Raw genomic sequence first — 17,022 nt, 5'->3', positions numbered from 1 at the left:
CCTAAAATTTACTGGCAATCAATGAAGAGAAACCAAAACTGGAGTGATATGGGATTTTCTATTGGTGCCAGTTAAAAGCCTTGCAGCAGCATTCTGTATAGACTGAAGGCAATCCAAAGCTGATTTACTGAAACAAGTAAAAAGACCATTATTTAAACTAGACAATTTATAAAACTCAGAGGCTCTGAAAGAACAATATAACTGAATGTCATCAGCATAGAGATGATAAGAAATGTTATTGTAACATCCTATAATTTGGCCAAGAGGGAATATATACCGTAAAAAGAGAACTGGCCCCAGAACAGATCGCTGAGGCACCCCACAATGCAATGTTGTTTCAGACATCACTTGATTCATATAAACAGTCAAGGATCTCTCAGATAAGTATGACATAAACCATTTTTAAAACACCAGTAATCCCAAACAGATCTCTAAGCCTGTTTATCATGATACTGTGATCAACAGTATCAAAAGCAGAGGTGAGATCTAGTAAAATCAGAACTGTATACTCTCCAGAGTCCGCTGCCATCAAAATGTCACTAGACACTTTAAGTAAAGCGGTTTCAGTGGAGTGCAATTTGTGAAAACCAGACTGAAAAATGACCATGACACAGTTATCCTCCAAAAAAGAGTTAAGTATTGTTGCTACTGTTTTTTACAAAATCTTTGACACAAAAGATAATTTGGATATTGGCCTGTAATGATTTGGAAGAGATGGATCCAAATATGGTTTCTTTAAAATTGGCTCAACAACAGCTTTAAAAAAGCTGGGAAATAAACCCGGTATGAAGAGAAGTATTAATAATCTCCACTATACAAGGGCCAATTGAGTCAAACACACTAATAAACAAAGAAGTAGGAAGGACATCAAGAGGGCTTGAAGTCGGTTTCATACGACCAAGCATAGCACTGATGTCCTGTAAAGTAACAGAAGCAAAGGAGGACCAGGTGTCAGAAGTAAGCAAATTACAAGCATGACATTGAGAAGACGATGGAGAAATACTTAACCTGATGGCAGCGACCTTATTTACAAAATAATTCAAAAACTCATTGCAATCAGACTTCGTATAGACTGGTGATGAGGAATATCCGGAGAGACAATATTCTTAATTGTATCAAACAAGACTTTAGGATTTTTCTTTTTTGAAACTATAAGATTTGCAAAATACTTTGTTCTGGCATTTTTTTAACATGTCATTTAGTAAAGAAATAGATTCTTTAAGATGTAACCTATGAACCTCAAGCTTGGAAGCCTTCCATAAGTATTCTAACTTGTGACAATATCTTCTAAAGTTAAGAATATTTTCGTTTATCCAAGGACAGCAATTTGAACATTGGACCATGCTTTGTTTTAGAGGTGCCACTATGTCTAAGATAGAATTACACTGATTGTTAAGGGACAAAAAAATGAGTTCACATCACTGTGAGCCATGTTTGCATTAAACAAGGCAGAGAACCTTTCATCATTCTCCTGGTTGATAATCCGCTTTTGAATTTTCAATTTAGGAGGCAAAGGATTCAAATAAAATAACAGATTAAAATATATGCAGCTATGGTCACTCATATGCACATCCTCCACACATACATCATTTATATTTAAGCCCAGGGAGAAAACAGGTCCAATGTGTGGCCCTTTCTATGTGTGGGGCCAGAAACATGTTGCCTAAAGTTAAAAATCTCAGTGATGGCAATGAGATCAGCAGCCGTGTTACAGGAGGCATCATCAATATGAAGGTTAAAATCTCCCAATATTACGACCTTCTCCAATTTGATGATGGATGACAGCAGGTCATTAAATTTGGATAAAAAGACTCCAGCAGCGCCAGGAGGTTGGTAGATTAGAATACAATAAAAGGTTTTCAAAGAACTGACCTTTATCATCTGTAGCTCAAATGAAGAAAAGGAGTCTGAATTAATCAGCCTGCAAGTGAACTTGTCTTGGTACACTGCAGCAAGTCCTCCACCATGTCCCGAAAGATGTGGAGTTCTCATGACGGTGCAGCCGGCCGAGCAAATTTCTTTCAAGTGGATGTAATCCATACTTTGCTGCCACATCTCAGTCAGACACATGAAGTCAAACGACTTTTTAATAAAGAGATCGTTGAGAATAAATGATTTATTTTTAATTGAGCGAGCGCTAAGCAGGGCGAACCGGATCAGTGAAGGCTGAATGGTGAACTCCGGCTGACTGCAGCGGTACTTGAATTAAACACCTGTGCGCACCTGTACACCTTCCGTGCAGGGTGGTGACTCCAAAAGCAGGTGGAACCAACATCGATGTCAGGACAGCTCTGGCACCAGCAACAGATGAAGGACACAAGGTGAGCACACCGTCGTCAAGCCACGAAGCCCGAGCCGCGGACGGCAGGGCAGGGTCCCCGCCAAATGACAGAAGAGGAACAGGTCACAGGCACCGGGAGTCTCTCCACAGCCAAGAAGCTAACCTCCTGTCTCTTCTCAGTTTCACCTGGACACCAGCTCTGATTCTCCTTCTCCACTTCTTGGGACCAAAAGTCCCACAAGTTGTGCACAGCAAACACTCAGGGGTGGAAACGTTTTCCTGTAGCTGTCCCAACTGTCACAGTAGCTCTCCATTGAGTCCTTAATATTTAACAGGGTGTCCCAATCATAAATTCAAACAGTGTTGTAACACAAAATAGTAAAAATAACATTGCAAACAATGACGGCCGGCAATACACAACTGCACCAGCGAGACACAAGTGCGGCAAAGCCAAACACAGCTGCCATCTTGGACAATTAGGACATATTGGGGAAGCTCTTTCAATCTGGGAGACTGGTATTATCCATATAGATGGAATGAAAGGACTTGAGCCAATCTGAAATGGGTGACTGCTTGAATTGCAACAGCTATAGGGGTATTACCCTGTTCTGTGTGCTTCTGCTCTTACCGTGTTCTCTGGCTGCACCCTTCACAGATCTCTGAAACATCTTCACACACCACTCAAACAGTTGACTCACTCCAGCCTCAGGACTACTTCCTTCTCGCCGCTCCCCTGCTTTGCCCTTGCTGCGCTCTCCAGCCACACTCTCCGGTCAACCGCCAGTCACTCTGTTTAGACGACTCAGTGTTGTGTGTTATATAGTAATTGATGTTACCTCTGCTAAGGAGGTATTGTTTTTTGTGCTGCTTATGAGGAACTACTGAACCCACGTTCTTGAAACTTGATAGAAGCATGGGGTTTGAGCCACGTAGGAAACCATGCATTTCAGAGGACAACAGATTAAGGAGGCAGATCTTTGATTTTATGGTTTTTTGGTTTTTTTTCCCCTTGCTTTTTGTAAGATTGTGAGATTGGACAAGCGGCCTTCCTTACTTCTTTTGAGTGAGTGTTGGATGACAAATTGGGCTAGGAACCTGAAACAATTTTTTTCACATTCTGTGAAAAAATATTATTTTTGAATGCTCACGGAATATATGATAAAACAGAGTTGCCGATTTCTCACCCAATTTATTATGTTACGCTCAACCAATATTATTGGGTGGGCCAGCTAATCCTTATTCACAATGTTAAGAAAGTGAGAAACAAGTCCTGTAGTTTTCTTCTCTGTCAGACTTATCTTTATAGAACCTGTGGTTAAACATATAAATAATTTTTTGGCAGATTTATGTGCTCTTTGAACACTTTTTGTTTAGTTTTATCTTTGAGGGTTTGCTTTAAATGGTAAATAGACTGCATTTATATAACGCTTATCCATCTGCTTCAGACACTCAAAGCACTTTACAATAATGCCTCACATTCATCCCGATGTGAGGGTGCTGCCACACAAGGTACTCACTACACACCAGGAGCAACAAGGGGATTAAGGACCTTGCCCAAGGGTCCTTAGTGATTTTCTGGTCAGGCTGGGATTTGAACCGAGGATCCTCTGGTCTCAAGCGCAGTGCTTAACCACTAGACCATCACCTCCCCAGCCTTCCATCTGATCTCTTCCAAGTGGAAAGTTTATTTTCAAGAGCCATTTGCAAAAGAGTTCACAAATAATTAGTTCTGTAATAGTGGTGCATCTTCGCTGAAATTTCCATAACAATTGTGGATTTTGTGATAAAAGCATAGAATTTGGCACACATATAGCCAAAGGCATTCAAAAAAAAAAAAAAATCAAGCCATCTTGAATTTTCAATATGTCACCCAAGGCACCCATTTTTCAAATGGTCAATTATCTCCTCAGTATTGGATATAATGTACAACATATGGATGTAAAGGACATAATTAGTTGAATTTATATATCATACGTAGCTCTGGGAATTTGCAATTTGGATAATACTTGCTGCAGCATGGTGGCTTGGTGGTTAGCACTTTGCCTCACAACAAGATCATGGGATCGCTTACCACCTGGGGCCTTTCTGTGTAGAGTTTGCATGTTCTCCCTGTGTTTGCATGGGTTCCCTCCAGGTTCTCTGGCTTCATTCCACATCCAAAAACATGCAGGTTAGGTGGATTTGAAACTTTAAATTGTCCGTAGGTGTACATGCGGGTGTGATTGCACTTGTCTTTCTATATCTGGCCCTGTGACAGACTGGTGATGCATTCAGGGTGTACCCTGCCTCACGCCCTAAGACGTTCTATGTTTTTTATGAATTATATCCTGACGTGCAGCAGAAGAGCTCAGATCAGAGTCTTTGGAGTTAAATTTGTGCCATTAAAATCTGAAAGGAAATGCTTTTGAGAAAAACTACAGATTTTAAATTTTTTATTTATGTCCAGAGATCAAGGATCCAGTGACCAATTTCATATTTATTTACTTTAAAACTCAATAAAATGTTGTTGACATAGAAAAGCTGTAACGCCTACTTTTACTACACAGAAAGTTCACAAGAGGTAGTGATAAGGGAATCGATAAGGAATCGGATCGATAAGCGGAATCAATAATGGCATCATATCGATAAAATCTTATTAATACCCATCCCTAATCGCATCGTATTGCATTGTGAGGAATTGAATCACCACACTATATGTATTATATCGCTGGTTGTGTATCGAGGTGCGTATCGAATTGTTGTCAGTGATGAGATTCACATGCCTATCTCAAATGTCTTTGACCAGCCCCATCTACACGGTGAAGGTAGTTTGGGCATGGACACAGGATGTGACCCCACACATGGCTTGCTTGGTATACTGTTCTTTTCACATTCTCCTCTAGGGCAGCCTTTGGTGGAGGGATTGACCCCACATTGTGCCTCTTCACGAACATGTTTTACTTTGCTTTATCTATTCTTATGCATGTACTGATCGGTCATAGAGCAGGATAACAAACCTCTCAATTTTGACTATTTTCTCCTGTGATATGACATCTCAGGAAGAAGGTAGTTTCAACAAGGCATGTGTAAGCTTTGAAAAGAAAGCCCAAGCAGTCTCTTTGTATGACCACCAAAGCTGGATACAGTGTCATAGGCCATCAAGGCATGGAACATCAGATGAACATCAGACCCCAAGCCCTGCTGCAGTTTCACGGACTGCTTCATATTCAAAACTCTTTCCAGTTCCAAATGCTAACAAGAGCTCATCTTATGGCTTTAGACCCTCAGCCGTTGCCACAGCCAGCACATCAACATCCGTATCAAGAGTTTGAACCATGATTTTCTGATGGCCATTTCTTGCTACATGGTCTAAATGATGTGACTATTGGCCTCCTCTTGTGTACATAGAGAAACTGAAGACAGATCTGGCAGTGGTGGCTTGCTGATGACTTGTCTGTGACTACAACTTCTTTGTCCTTCTACAAAAGCTTCTGCACAGTTCTTAAATGCCAAATTTAAATTCTGAATAATAAATAATGTATGATTTGACACCAAGACCATCCATTTCAGACCAGTCTATATAACTTAACTGCAGTTCCAAATGTTATATCAGACATAGTGTTAATTGTTGATAGCAACATTGATCTGAAAACATTTGTCATTGGTGGCCATTTTGAAAAATGGCTGCCATGGGTGACATACTTAAAATTCACAATTGCCCAATATCCACTTTTTTGGGGAATACCTTTGGCTATAAGTGTACCAAATTCTATACTTTTATCACAAACAGCACATTTCTTATGACATCTGAACCACTGTAAAAGTTATATAGAGCTGCCATGTAAAAAATACAATTTTGGTTGTTGGTGCATTGTGTATGTTCATTTAAAGTGTGGAAAGAGCAAAATAAAGAGTTAAATAAAATTTTGGAATGTGGAATCTCCATGCTGTTACTTTTTAGACCAACCTCCTCAATTCGGAGGAAAAAAATATGGAATCATGAAAAACAAAAGAACGCTCCAACACATCACTAGTATTTTGTTGCACCACCTCTGGCTTTTATAACAGCTTGCAGTCTCTGAGGCATGGACTTAATGAGTGACAAACAGTACTCTTCATCAATCTGGCTCCAACTTTCTCTGATTGCTGTTGCCAGATCAGCTTTGCAGGTTGGAGCCTTGTCATGGACCATTTTCTTCAACTTCCACCAAAGATTTTCAATTGGATTAAGATCCGGACTATTTGCAGGCCATGACATTGACCCTATGTGTCTTTTTGCAAGGAATGTTTTCACAGTTTTTGCTCTATGGCAAGATGCATTATCATCTTGAAAAATGATTTCATCATCCCCAAACATCCTTTCAATTGATGGGATAAGAAAAGTGTCCAAAATATCAATGTAAACTTGTGCAATTATTGATTATGTAATGACAGCCATCTCCCCAGTGCCTTTACCTGACATGCAGCCCTATATCATCAATGACTGTGGAAATTTACATGTTCTCTTCAGGCAGTAATCTTTATAAATCTCATTGGAATGGCACCAAACACAAGTTCCAGCATCATCACCTTGCCCAATGCAGATTCGAGATTCATCACTGAATATGACTTTCATCCAGTCATCCACAGTCCACGATTGCTTTTCCTTAGCCCTTTTCCTCTGCTTGGTCTAAAAAAGTAACCGTTACTGACTGCCACAGTTTTTTTTCTTGATTTCTTATAGTGGTTCTTAAAGCCAGAAAGTTGCCATTTGAAATGACTTTAGTTTTGTGTCATGTCTGTGATCTGCTTTTTTTCTACAAAATTAAACAACTGAATGAACATCCTCCGAGGCCGGTGATTCCATAATTATTGCCAGGGGTTGTATATATACACACACACACAAAGGAGAACCTCTGTCCAATGTCATCGTACATTTTGTATAAAGACAGTAAACGGCATTCTGTTCTATTCTAACCTCTATAACAGTCACAGTTATTAATATCAAAGTAAGCGATGACAGCAGCCAGAGGCTAAATTCACCCGTTTGAGAAGAACTTTGCTTGTGTACTGCAATCTCTGCTCTTGCTTTGGACTAAAGCATGTACCAGCACTTCTCACACTCGCTGCATATGCACAACTACCAGCATAGGGCTTAAGCATAACAATAAGATAATCAATATAACTAGCATGTTGCCTGTGGGGATCCATGGGCTCTAGATTGAGCAGTGTTAATAAAATAGGTAGCTGACCTCAACAGTTTTTAGAAGAACTCAACCCTTTTTTTCCTGTACTTTTTCTATATACACAAAATACCTATTTCTCTCAAATATTGTTCACACATCTGTCTAAATCTGAACATTTCAGAGTGGCCTTTTATTGTGGCCTGCCTAAGACACATCTGTGCAATAATCATGCTGTCTAATCAGCATCTTGTTATACTACACCTGTGAAGTGGGACGGATTATGTCGGCAAAACAGAAGTCTTCACTAACACAGATTTAGACAGATTTGTGAACAATATTTGAGAGAAATAGGTCTTTTCTGCATGCAGAAAATGTTTTAGATCTTTGAGTTCAGCTCATGAAAAATGGGAGCAAAAACAAAAGTGTTGTGTTTATATTTTTGTTCAGTGTATGATAGGAAAGTACAGTGTGATCAATATTGATACCGATTTTGGTATCTATATTATTAATATTTGGATCCGCCCAATACCACTGGTGATACTGATGCAGAAATAGCTGTGTCAAAATGTTTTACTTTTACATCGCTGCATAAATATCAGTGTCCAGTGTGATTGTGATGGCAAAACTCTTCAATCAAATGTCTCCATCACGACTATCATATAGCAGATAAATGACAAAATCTGGTTTATAATTCCATTCCAGGATATATGATTTCATCATTCCAGATCTTCACCTAGCAAAGTTCCCACCAATAGGGCAGATAGTTTGCTTGTTAGTAACAAGAAAACGATACATGAGTGACACTTGAAGAATACAATATCCTGCTGCTGAGCAGACCAGTCAGCTCAGCCAACACTTTCTTATCCTTAACTAAGTCTTTGAGTTCTTCTTGGGGCATTCTGCGGTGTTCCTACAGGACATGCTCTCAGTTGGAAGACCTCCTGACGTACACAAAAAGGGGGCATCGTCAGCACATATCTCAGCTGGCTTCTTTTAATGCAAAGAAGCACCACCTCCACTCTGCGTCCCTCCCGGATAGCTGAGCCAGTTTTCACAACTCTTTTGTTGTTGTTGTGTTGTTGCTTGTTTTTTTTTTTTGTTTTTTTTTTTTACCTGATTAATATTCATTTGTATGCTGCAACTCAGGATGGTGTAAACAAAGAGTTTATGTTGGTATGTTACATTTTGGGATTTGTTAAATGTGTCCATCAGTCTGTTTACCTCTGCTTGTAGTTTTGTGTGCATTTCTTATTGTGTATTCTTCTCCAACATTTACGAGTGAAATCAAAAAATAATGTTCTGCAAACTGAATTTTAGTGGCCAAGGTGTCAAATAGTGAAGAGATGCAGGATAGACATGCTATATTTCAAGTCAACAAAAATGCTTACAATTTTTTTTTTTTTTTTTTTTCTGACAAAGATGCAGAAGGCTTCCTTCAGCATTACACAGTGATATTAATTGGACCTGACAAAGTGTCACTGTTTGACACCTCAGAAAAGCAACACTTTGTTCTGACAGGAAATACGGCAGGTTCCCCTTGCAAGGGCTCACAGGCACAAAAAAAAACCCAAAACAAAACAAAAAAGTTATTGGAAGTGGATCATGGTTGTCACAGTTAAGGCCTCAACAATCATTGCACAGGCTCAGTGTCTTGTTCGTCTTTTGAATAAATTAGAATTCTCTCTCTCTCACACACACACACACACACACACACATACATACAGTGAAATAAGTATTTGATCACCTGCCAACCAGCAAGAATTCTGGCTCTCACAGACCTGTTAGTTTTTCTTCAAGAAGTCCTCCTGTTCTGCACGCTTTACCTGTATTAATTGCACCTGTTTGAACTCGTTACTTGTATCAAAAGACACCTGTCCACAAACTCAATCTATCACACTCCAAACTATCCACCATGGCCAAGACCAAAAAGCTGTCTAAGAACACCAGGGATAAAATGTTAGACCTGCTCAAGGCTGGGATGGGCTAAGACAATAGGTAAGCAGCTTGGTGAGAAGACAACAACTGTTATGATTATTTATTAGAAAGTGGAAGAAACACAATATGACTGTCAATCTCCCTCGGTCTGGGGATCTATGCAAGATCTCACCTTGTGGGGTAACGATGATTCTGAGAAAGCCCAGAACTACACGGGCTACACCATCATGGTTTAACATTCTGGGGGTCTGAGGGCATTTTTTGGACAGTTCACTCGACTGGCATAAATGTTTTATTATTGCTGTTAACAGCTCTCCCTACATCCCATAATCAAGTTTTATGTCTCTTTTTTTTCAGGACAACCTGTGCTTTCATAATATACGAGGTCTCTTAGATAATAAACCGACCCTTTTATTTTTTTTTTAACTATATGGATTTGAATGACATGCGATTACACCAATCATGCTTGAACCCTCGTGCACATGCGTGAGTTTTTTCACGTGTGTCGGTGACGTCATTTCCCTGTGGGCAGGCCTTGAGTGAGATGTGGTCCCGCCCTCTCGGCTGAATTCCTTTGTTTCACACGCTGCTCGAGACGGCGCGCGTTGCTTTATCAAAATTTTTTCTGGACCTGTGAGGAATATCCGAGTGGACACTATTCGAGAAATTAAGCTGGTTTTCTGTGAAAAGTTTAACGGCTGATGAGAGATTATGGGGTGTTTCTGTCGGTGTAAGGACTTCCCACGGAGCGGGACGTCCTGCAGCGCTTCCAGGCGCTGTCGTCGGCCTGTTTCGAGCTGAAAACATCCTAATTTAAGGCTTAATTCACCCAGGACATCGTGAGAGAACAGAGAAGATTCAGAAGAGGCCGGCATGAGGAATTTATGCGGACATTCCACTATTTAAGGACATTTTTTTAATGAAAGACGTACGCGCAAATTCGCCGAGTCGTTTCCGTGACGACTCGGCAAATCTGTGTGCGCCGCGACAGGAAAAACACCTCCGTGTTGAAAACCATTTGTAGAATTCAGGCGGCTTTTAATGGCTTTCAACAAGTGAGTAACTGAGAAATTGTTTAACAGCTTGGGCATGTTCCAACTTGCCCGTTAAGATTTCCAACAGAGGTGTTTTTCCTGCCGCGACCCCCCGCGGTCGGGTCCAGCCCGACATGCGACTCTGCCCGCACGTTCTTTCATTACAAAATGACCGTTAACAATGGAATGTCCGAATAAACTCCTCATGCCGACTTCTTCTGAAAGTTCTCTGTTCTCTGACGACTTACTGCGTCAACAGAGCCTGAAATGTGGAAGTTTTCAACTTGAAACAGCGAGACGCTGCCGCCTCGAAGCGCAGATCGCCGTCAGGCGCCGTGGACCGTCCTTAAAGCGACACTACCAGACCAAAATCTCTCATCAGCCGTTAAAATTTTTACCGAAAACCAGCTGAATTTATTGAATGGTGTCCACTCAGTTGTGCCTTACAGTTTTGAAAAAATTTTTATCAAACAAAGCAACAGTCTCTGAGCCATTCCTAAACAATGAAAAAAATCGACGAGCGGGTGGACGACTCCTCACTCAAAGACTGCCCACAGGCGAATGACGTAACCGACAGGCGTGAAAAAACTCTCGCATGCCCACGAGGGTTCAAGCATGTCTGATGTAATCACACGTGATTCAAATCCATATGGTTTTTGAAAAAAATAATAAGGTCGGATACTTTTCTAATAGACCTCGTATATGCTTTTGTTGTGTTTTATAAGTGTAATAAAGGTTTACAATCAGAAATAACAAAGGAAAAAGTAAAGTGGAAAATAATTTTCCACACACATTTATTCAAAACACACAGCAAACTATAATAAACAACTGTTTTGACACTTTATAAAAGTAATTTGAGGTCTTGTATGAAAGAATGTACAACAAAAAGGTTCAAACAATAAACACAAATGCACATTTTGAACAATATATACAAAATGGTCTATGCATTTTGTTTGTCTCATCTCAAAGCAATTTCTGTCTGCTATTACACAAAGGTTACATCACAAACATCTACTGTGTTTTGGAGTGTTCTGTGCTGCTCCTAAAGCAGCTTTCATTCACACCTTGGCCCACTTTGGCTCCTTACAGTCTGAGGAGCGGCCCTCCCCCTGGCTCCATTGATATGGTAAACAGTGCTTTATGCCGAGAAAGCAACAGAGTTATCCAGTAACATTCACATGCAAACTAGTGGAGCAATCCTGGTAGTTACACACGTTATGTTTGAGCATGTGAGATTGTCATCAGAGGCTCTCTGTCTGCTTTCTCTGATCGCTGTGCATAATGGCGCAGGGCACATTGAGTATGTACTCATTGGAGCACCCAGGGGGCTATTGAAACGGGCCAACTAGTAACATATTACTCCTGAAAATGATCTTTGGCTTTTCACGTGAGGTAAATCTGCCTTACGACTGGACTTTAGAAAACCATATGACGGTGAACCAATTCCAACTGGACACTCACATTGCGCACGTCATCACACAGCTTCTATGAGGAGTACAAAGATGGCCAATGGCTGACTAAAAAAAGACCGCAGAGTTAACTTTTCAGCAAAAAAAAGTATGTTTCTATCTCATATCATTAAAAAGTTATTTATAATTTAGTTGTCGTATATGACGGCGTCAGCCCCAGAGGGTTAAAATCCTGCAGAGCAGCAAGGTCACTCGCTCACGCCAGCGCATGTTGGGCCCATTTGAAGTTCACCAGTGACCATCGGGATGATCCAGAGGAGGCATGGGAGAAGGTCATGTGGTCAGATGAGACCAAAATAGAGCTTTTTGGTATCAACTCCACTCGCCGTGTTTGGAGGATTAGAACAATCCCAAGAACACAGTCCCAACCATGAAGCAAGGGGGTGAAAACATAATTTTTGGTGGTGTTTTTCTGCAAAGGGCATAGGATGACTGCATTGTATTGAAGGGAGGATGGATGGGATCATGTATTGTGAAATTTTATCAAACAGCCTTCTTCCCTGTCAGTAAGAGCACTGAAGATGGGTTGTGGCTAGGTCACCCAGCATGACAATAACGTGAAACACACAGCCAGAGCAACTAAGGAGTGGCTCAGTAAGAAGCATATCAAGGTCCTGGAGGGAGCTGAAACTGGAAAACTGAAAGATCTGAAGAAGATCTGTATGGAGGAGTGGACCCTGCTGCAGTGTACAAACTTGGTCAAGAACTACAGGAAACATATGAGCTCAGTAATTGCATACAAAGGTTTCTGTACCAAATATTAAGGTCTGTTTTTCTGTTGTATCAGATACTTATTTCATGCAATGAAATGCAAATTAATGATTTAAAAATCATAATGTGATTTTCTCTTTAGATTCTGTCTCTCACATTTGAAGTGTACCTACGATAAAAAATTACAGACCTCTCCATTCTTTGTAGGTGGGAAAGCTTGCAAAATTGATTAGAGACCCTGCAAGGCTTATGACAAATGTGGGTGTGGAATCCATTAGCTTAGCGGGGAAATTAGTGCAGAAAATCCACTACGGTGATAGTGCAATTTATCTGCCAGGGAGGGAAATTCAACAAGTTGAGACTGTGGCATATTCCGTAGACATGTCCATAAAAATCAAAGAGGGATATGCTTTGCAAACTTAATACCCATTACTGCATTGGATGATGTTGAAATTGAGGATGCCCAAGTGGTTGTTCCAACAATATCAAAGATTTCGTGTCTGGGGAGGTGATGGTCTAGTGGTTAAGGTGTTGGGCTTGAGTCCAGAAGACCATGGGTTCAAATCCCCGCCTGACTGGAAAATCACTAAGGGCCCTTGGGCAAGGCCTTTAATCCCCTATTGCTCCCGATGTGCAGCACCCTAACATCAGGGTGAATGTGAGGCATAATTGTAACGTGCTTTGAGCGTCTGATGCAGAAGGAAAAGTGCTATATAAATGCAGTCCACTTACCATTTACCATTTGCTACCTACAATGCGCGTGAAATGTCTCAAATCTAAACAAACTTCTAGGCATCTTACAGTAGTGTTCAGAATAATAGTAGTGCTATGTCACTAAAAAGATTAATCCAGGTTTTGAGTATATTTCTTATTGTTACATGGAAAACAAGGTACCAGTAGAGTCAGTAGATTGTCACAAATCCAACAAGACCAAGCATTCATGATATGCACACTCTTAAGGCTATGAAATGGGCTATTAGTAAAAAAAGTAGAAAAGGGGGTGTTCACAATAATAGTAGTGTGGAATTCAGTCAGTGAGTTCATCAGTTTTGTGGAACACACAGGTGTGAATCAGGTGTCCCCTATTTAAGGATGAAGCCAGCACCTGTTGAACATGCTTTTCTCTTTGAAAGCCTGAGGAAAATGGGATGTCCAAAACATTGTTCAGAAAAACAGCGTAGTTTGATTAAAAAGTTGACTGGAGAGGGGAAAACTTATACGCAGGTGCAAAACATTATTGGCTTTTCATCTACAATGATCTCCAATGCTTTAAAATGGACAAAAAAAACAGAGACGCGTGGAAGAAAATGGAAAACAACCATCAACATAAATAGAAGAATAACCAGAATGGCAAAGGCTCACCCACTGATCAGCTCCAGGATGATCAAAGACAGTCTGGAGTTACCTGTAAGTGCTGTGACAGAAGACACCTGTGTGAAGCTAATTTATTTGAGAGAATCCCCCGTAAAGTCCCTCTGTTAAATAAAAGGCATGTGCAGAAGAGGTTACAATTTGCCAAAGAACACATCAACTGGCCTAAAGAGAAATGGAGGAATATTTTGTGGACTGATGAGAGTAAAATTGTTCTTTTTGGGTCCAAGGGCCGTAGACAGTTTGTGAGACGACCCCCAAACTCTGAATTCAAGCCACAGTTCACAGTGAAGACAGTGAAGCTACACTCGACATGATTGCGCCACCTGTGTTAAGACTGCTTTACCCCAAAACACAGTCACCTTGGTTCAGTGATTATCTGTGTGACCTCAAGCATAAGGCTAGAGGTCTAGAACAGAAATGGCGTAGTTCAAACTTAGAAGTATTCCACCTTGCATGGCATGATGCTATCTTAGACTATAATCATGCATTACTGGCTACAAAGCAGACCTATTACTCTGATTTGATCAACAAAAACAAACATAACTCAAAGTTCTTGTTCAACATGGTGGTAACACTTATTCTTGGACAACCACCTGTAGTTCCCTCTCCTTTTACAGAACAAGATTTCCTGGATTACTCTAAGAAGAAAATAGGAGATATTAGGTTAAACATATCTCAGTTTACCTTAATCCAGCCACTCCACCCTTCTATTGAGGTGTGCACCATAACTGAGGTATTGCCTAGATTTACAAAATTTGATAGTATCTCATTAGGCATGCTGATGAAACTTGTAACGTCAACAAAAAGCACAACCTGTTTATTTGATCCTATACCAACTAAGCTGTTTAACGACCTGTGGCCCACTCTTGGGCCAAATGTGCTGGAAATTATTATTCATTCTTTAACTTCTCGATCTGTTCCTAAATGTTTTAAAGCTGCAGTGATTAAACCATTACTTAAGAAACCTAATCTTGACCCCAGTGTGTCGAAAAGCTATCGGTCCATATCAAATCTATCATTTTGCTCTAAAATTCTGGAAAAAGTGGTGTTGTGTGAGAATAATCTCTTTGAGCCACTACAGTCTGCTTTTAGAAATATCATTCCACAGAGACAGCTCTCACTAAAGTGGTGAATGATCTTCTGCTTGCAATGGATTAGGACACCACTACGATTCTGGTGCTGTTAGATCTCAGTGCTCAAAACTACACATGACATGATTGCGCATTTGATACTGTGGATAATCATATTCTACTTGATAGGCTGGAAAATAATTTTGGGATTACTGGGAGTGCCCTTGCATGGCTGACGTCAAACTTGACCAGTCGTTCTCACTGTGTTTTGCACAGTAACACTCCCTCTGACCTTAGTGATATGAAATTTGGGGTTCCACAGGGGTCCATTTTAGGCCCCCTGCTTTTCTCCCTTTATATAGCACCCCTTGGGCACATATTGCAGCGTTTTGGGATTATCTTTCACTGCTGTGCTGATGATAGTTATACATGCCAATAACTGCTGGTAATCTCATTCGCATAAAATCCTTAGAAGATTGCCTTGCATCAGTGAAAAGTTGAATGTCTAGAAACTTCCTACTTTTACACTCTGATAAGACTGAAATTATGTTTCTTGGTCCAGTGAGACATCGGCATCAATTTGACCAGTTAAAGCTTAGCCTAGGCTTGTGTGTCATACATCACAATGATAAAGTGAGGAACCATGGGGTAATTTTTCATCCTACATTGTCCTTTGACCTCCACAGAAAAAGATAGATATATTGGGCCTCATGTATCAATGTTGCGCACTTGTGGCATAAATTTACGGCATAAACTTGAAATACACCAAAGTCGCCGTGACATGTATCAAGCAGTGCGCACCTGCCCATTTCTGACGTACGCCTGACGTGATCTTGATAAATGCGGCGGGTGGAAACGATCGTAATTATAATAAACACGCCCATAAATATTCAGACTCCGCTTCAGACACACCCTCATTTTACGACATAGAAGCCGGAAAGACAGCAATGAAAAAGAACTCCACCAATCACGACGCATGCCAATAGAGCGTCAAAAGCGGCTGTCGTATCAATTGTTTTGTAGTATATAATTAATAAAGTGTTACAGTGGTCCCTCATTAATCGCTGGAGTTACGTTCTAAAAAATAGCCCGTAATACGCGAAACCGCGACGTAGTCAGCGTTATTTTTTACAATTATTATAGACGTTTCAAAGCTGTAAAACCCCTCACTACACAGTTTATACACTTTCTCAATCAAGCATGAACATTTTCTCACTTTTCTCTCGTGTGTAAACACTCTCAAAGTTCAAACCTTAGTAGGAAAATAATACCAAACTGTTTTCAGGCCCAAACATTTGTTTGAGAAATAAAAATAGAACGTTTTCCTATAAATAATTATGATGGCATTTAGAACTAACGAGTTAATTTTAACGATCAACGAACGAGGTCGGACACATAAGAAATTATTAATAGTGACTGACCAGTATTTCACAGATCGGGCCTCTGCGTCCTGGCGCCGCGCCTTTTCCCACTCACATCTCGCTGCAGCAGGTGTGTGTGTCCATGTGACAAACACACAGTTATGAGTAGTTGTTGGCGCTCTTTTCTCTTCTGGGCAACAGGATTCTTATAAACAGATACACAGAACACTGTAAAAAAAAAGGCATGCAAAATTTACTAAATACTCCGCGAGACTCCGAGGCCACGACAGGTGAACAGCGTTATAGCGAGGGACCACTGTATTCTCTTTTCACGTCAATAATTCTTGACATGTGGATATTTGCTCACTCAATTAATAAGACACGCCTAATCTGTCAGATTTCTTTATTTTTTAAATGTATTTCTGTATTTATTTTATTGTGACAACCGAATGGAGACGACAAAACCTGGTTGCAGCACGGGCGAATTAAGGGAATGACGAAACTACAGTTGTTATTATCAATTTCATAGTCTAAAACGATCACACCACATGAAGTTAAGCTCAGCGCTGCTCTGGCTCCAGGCTCAATGTCTGGAGAAAAAGGCGAGCAGCGCTTTCCTTCCTGTCAGCGCCACGGATCGTGC

Source organism: Thalassophryne amazonica, chromosome 9 (genome assembly GCF_902500255.1).
Source record: "Thalassophryne amazonica chromosome 9, fThaAma1.1, whole genome shotgun sequence".
Classification (NCBI taxonomy): Eukaryota; Metazoa; Chordata; class Actinopteri; order Batrachoidiformes; family Batrachoididae; genus Thalassophryne; species Thalassophryne amazonica.
This window is presented reverse-complemented; position numbering follows the sequence as displayed.